Genomic DNA, 5,312 nt, shown 5'->3' with positions numbered 1-5,312 from the left:
CATACGTGGCCGTATTTCCTTTCTTGCACCCTGGCCCTGTACGTACGTGTACATGCTACGTGCGCACCTCTACTACGACACGTGCGCGCCTCTACAATGACCAGTATGTACGTACACGTTCGTGACCAGAATGACAATGCTACGTATGCTTCGACCAGGTGGGTCCCGACTGTCAGGCACTTCCTTGGGTGCGAAAGTGTAGCTGGTGGGTCCCAGCAGTCAGAGGGGTGAATCATTTTTTTACCCGGACGCACTTCCTTGCATGCGAAGGTGTAGCTGGTGGGTCCCAGCAGTGAGGGGGAAATGTTTTTTTCATGAAATATGGTGGCCCGTCCAGTGGGTCCCCGCTGTCAGGTTGATAAATAATTATTTTTCGCGTAATAAGGAGGCCCTTCCTTGCTGTGGCCGTGGACCCAGCTGTCAGCCTCTCCACATACAGTCCACGTCCGATGGAAATCGTTCCTTGACCATGTTGACCACGCTGCACCGAGAGCACCAGGGCGGTGGACGACGGCGAGGCCTAGGAAGGTGACGACGGGGAGCCGGGGAAGACGTGGTAGTGGAAGCCCGTGCCGAGAGGAGTACGAGGGTTCACTGCTTCAGCTGCGGTGTGAGGCTGCCGTCGCCGTAGGGCCTGGCCAGCGGTGGGAATAGTAGGGGCGGTGAGGCCTCCGCGGCAGCATATCCGGCCACGGGAGGCAGGAGCATGCGGCACAACGGGCGCTGCTTTGGGCGGCTAGAGCAAGAAGACCAGAGGTTGAAGAAGCACTACGGCCGTTGGATGGACATCGTACGGTCACTGGAGCTATAATCGTTTATATTGACTAAGTTGAAAAAGCCCTCCGTCCCCGTCAACTTAGTAGGCCCACAAGTCAGCCTCCCACTAAAGTGGGTCCCAGCTAGCTGGGGGGGGTTTTCATTTTTTTGTGCGTAATAAGGAGGCACTTCCGGTGGGTCCGAGCTGACAGCAGGGGGAACATTTTTTTCACGAAATACGGTGGCCCGTCGGTTGGGTCCCAGCAGTCAGGGGCAAACATTTTTTTCGCGAAATACTGGTGGCCCATCCAGTGGGTCCCTGCTGTCAGGTGGAGGAATAATTATTTTCCGAGTAATAAGGAGGCACTTCCTTGCGGCTACCGTGGACCCAGTTGTCAGCCTCTCCACGTACAGTATTCTTCTGATGGAATTCGGTCGTTGACCACATTGACCACGCCGCGCCGAGAGCACCACGGCGGTGGACGACGGCGAGGCCTAGGAAGGGGACGATGCGGAGCTGGGGAAGACGCGGTAGTGGATGCCGACGCGAAGAGGAGTACGAGGGTTCACTGGTTTGGCTGCGCTACCGTCGCCGCAGAATAACAGGGGGTGTGGGTCAGTGGAGTGGAGGGATGGCCTGGCCAGCAGTGGGAGCAGTATGGGGGCGGTGAGGCATCCGCGGCAGCACAGCCGACCACAGGAGGCATGAGCAGGCGGCACGACCGACGCTTCTTTGGGGAGCTGGAGCAAGAAGACGAGAGGTTGAAGAAGCACTACGGTCGTTGGATGGACATCATACGGTCAGTCGAGCTAGAATCGTGCATATTGACTAAGTTGACAAAGCCCTTCGTCCCCGTCAACTTAGTAGGCCCACTATAGTGGGTCCCAGCTAGCAGGGGGAGTATTCTTTTTTTGGGCGTAATAAGGAGGCACTTCCTTGCGTGCGAAGATATAGCTGGTGGGTCCGAGCTGTCAGCGGCGATAACGTTTTTTTCACGAAATACAGAGGCCCTTTCGGTGGGTCCCAGATGTTAGGTGGAGGAATCATTATTTTGCGTGTAATAAAGAGGCATTTCCTTGCGTGCGGCCGTGGACCCAGCTGTCAGCCTCTCCACGTACAATCCATTTCCGATGGATGTCGTTCATTTACCATGTTGACAGGCCGCGCCGAAAGCACCAGGGCAGTGGATGATGGCGAGGCCTAGGAAGGAACGACACGGAGCCAGGGAATACTCGGCAGTTATTTCCCACGCGGAGGAGTACGAGGGTTTACTGGTTCGTTTACCGTCGCCGGAGAATAACAACATGTGTGGGACTGAGGGTGAGTAGTGGGAGCAGTATGGGGGCGGTGAGGCCTGCATGGCAGCACAACCGGCCGCGGGAAGGAGGGGCAGGCAGTCCCGCCGGCGCTTGTTTGAGCAGCTGGAGCAGGAAGAGCAAAGATTGAAGAAGCACGACCGCCGTTGGATGGACATCCAACAGTATACATGCCATCTATGGAAAGCCTCAAATATGTGGAAAACAGCATACAGCCCATATGCCAGTATTTCAAATAGTTTACAGCCCATTTGCTAATTCTTAAGGTTTTTTTGGAGCCCATATTCTTTTTGTTAGCATTACAGCCCATATTGTGGCCACGGTTAAAAAATTATACGAAATTTTGCATATGTCGGTGCAGTCTGAACTGTTTTTAATCCCGAAATTTCGAGTCACATTCAGACTGATTTTAAAAATAAATGTATATCAATATAAAATCCAATAAATTGTCCACGCATAAAAATCAATGCAATTTAAAATCTCGAAATAAAAAAAAAGATATTTGAAACTAATTGCCGGTTTGATGTGTTTTAAAAATGTACAACCCATTTCTCATTACTAATAGGCCATTTTCTCGGCCAGCCGAATGAAGCTCTCCTCGTCTAGCCCAACAGGCCTGATAAAGTTACTTACTTGACAAATCACAAAAAACTGGGCTAGCCATTTTCAAAAAGAAAAAAAAACTACTGGGCTGGTCTGTGGTAAACATAAAAGAAAAGGCTGTCTAGACAGGCCAGAGTGTCCCGCACAACCCAGTTGACACCCTGCTTCCGTCTCAATAACAAATTAGATAAATGCCACTCCAATTATGGCGATTCATAAAAATGCCACTGCAATTTCCAAACTTTGAAAAATGCCACTGCAATTTTTGCAAACTTTGAAAAACGCCACTGCAGTTTGCAAACTTTGAAAAACGTCACTCCAGACTTCAAAAAATGCCGCTAGAAATGACATGAAATGGCATTTTTCAAAGTTTAGAAATTGCAGTGGCATTTCTCGGAGGCATTTATCAAATTAACCCCCCCCCCCAAAAAAACTGGGTGAGCTGCTGGGTCCCTGGTGTCAGCCGCTCATTGTGCAATTCTCTCGTTTATTGACTACATTGACAATGGCATGGGACCCACATGTCAGAAATCCACTAGGAGGAGCCATTTTTATTGGCTTGAAATAAGGAGGCACTTGCTTGCGTACTGCCATGACCTTGGCGGGTCCCTGCTGTCATCCTCTCCATGTACAATCATCTCCTGATTGTGTACGCATCAACTTGCTAGGCCCACAAGTCAGCCTCTAAACCCATGGAGGACAAATACAACCCATTTAAAAAAATAACAGCCCATTCCATACGTTCAAACGGAAAGTTCAACATTCAGAGCAAAGTAACAGGTCTGATCCACATATAGAGTACTGAACTTCCACGTTGACAACCATCATAGCCAAGTTAACTATATACTCCCACTAGATAAGTACTAACTTACTCTTAGCTAACTAGATGATGCCGGCAGTAGACGCTAAACGCTGGCACCGGCGTCCTGCGCCTCGCCTCGGACTTGCCAGAGGTGTGATAGGGCACGTTGCTCGCGCGCGTTGGCCCTTTCCATGCCGGCGTGGTCCACCGAATCTTCGTCTTCCAAGCGGGAAACCCACTTGACGAGCTGGTAGTAAAAATCAGCGTCGCGAACGCGTGCATGCCCGACAGCCTCCAGGGCTATTTGCCGGGCGCCGGCCTCCACGTAGTCCGCCCAGTTGCGGGTGCTCTGCTCGCGACTCAGAGCGTCGGTGCGCTGCTGCTCCATGTCTCGCTGGCGGTGCAAATCGGCGATATGCTGCTCCTCCGCCAGGCGGTCGCGGTCCAACAACTCCTGCTCCTCCGCCATGCGGTCGCACTCCAACAACTCCTTGATCTGCGCATTGCCATTTAAAGACAGATAGAATGCCTCCTCCCTTCGTCTGCCTTCCGATGAAAAACCGAACACTAGTTCCGGCAGTGACCGCCTCCGGTGTCGCCTACAGCGGACGGGCGGGGGCATGGCGAACGTGGCGAGCGACATCGGGCTAGTGGGGGCTTATGAGGATATGGCGAGTTGGGTCACGGTGGCACTGGAGAATGCCGGGAAACAGTACTTATAGGGGGAAGGTAGCGCGATGGTCATCGGAATTCAATGCATAATAGCTTAGCGCGCCAGCTTGCCATGGAAAACTAGGGAAACTAAAATTATGATTGTGTCGTCCCGTCCCGTCTGGGTCACACGCCGGCATGGCGGTCAAACGAGTGCACTCGAATCATCTCCCTCCTTGTCAATAATGATTTCACGGATTTAAAAAGCCCGCAACAATTAGAGCGTATCTTTTTTCGCATCAGTTAGCTGCCTTAATTATGGCCGGCTGCATGCAGGCACTCATAATTGCTCGCAGGCAGTATGCGAAGCAGCATGCAACGAGTCGTAGCTGAGGGCACACATGCAGCCACTTAAATCACTGGAATTAATTAGGCTTAAACTTCTGCATGCCGTTAATTATTGCCATGCCTTGGTCTTGCTGCTTTGCTCACGGGACTAATAAACCCGGACGGAGGGAGTACCTTGGTTGGTCAGAGGTTTGAATTAAGCCCTCCAAACCGGAAAGGAGGTACTAGTACGTGCGTGATCCGCTATTTATTCGTGTAGGATTGAGTCGGTCGTTTCTTGAATTGAGCCCTGCAAACCGGAAAGGAGGTAGTACATGCGTGATACGCTATTTATCCGTGTAGGATCGATAGTGTAGCTTGTCAGTTTCTTCAAAGGTAGGCATTTTTATCCGTGTAGGATCGATAGTGTAGCTTGTCAGTTTCTTCAGAGGTAGGCATTTTTATTCAAAAAACTGCCACTTCGCATCTTGCCTCGCAAATAAAACTGCCAGGAGCGCATTTGTATGCTAGCTAGTGATCGATCAGTAACTTGTAAACACTAAGCGAAAGTAATTGTTAATGCATCTCAATGATTCACAGATCATATACAAATATGTAGCTCTAAAAGCAAAGATCAGCCACTTCGGATCTTGCGTCGCAACTAAAACTAACTAGTACGATTCCCATACATAAGATCAACATGTTAATGCATCTCAATGATTCACAGATCATATACAAATATGTAGATCCAAAAGCAAAGATCTAGAAAAAACATCTGGTCTTCCTACTAACATGGATGCTTCTCTTGGCCAACATTCAGTACAGACTGAAAGACAAATTTGTTTGTGAAGTCTAC

The sequence above is a fragment of the Triticum aestivum genome, chromosome 4B (assembly GCF_018294505.1).
Source record: "Triticum aestivum cultivar Chinese Spring chromosome 4B, IWGSC CS RefSeq v2.1, whole genome shotgun sequence".
In the NCBI taxonomy this organism is placed as follows: Eukaryota; Viridiplantae; Streptophyta; class Magnoliopsida; order Poales; family Poaceae; genus Triticum; species Triticum aestivum.
The sequence above is the reverse complement of the archived record's forward strand: the minus strand, read 5'-3'. Positions refer to the sequence as shown.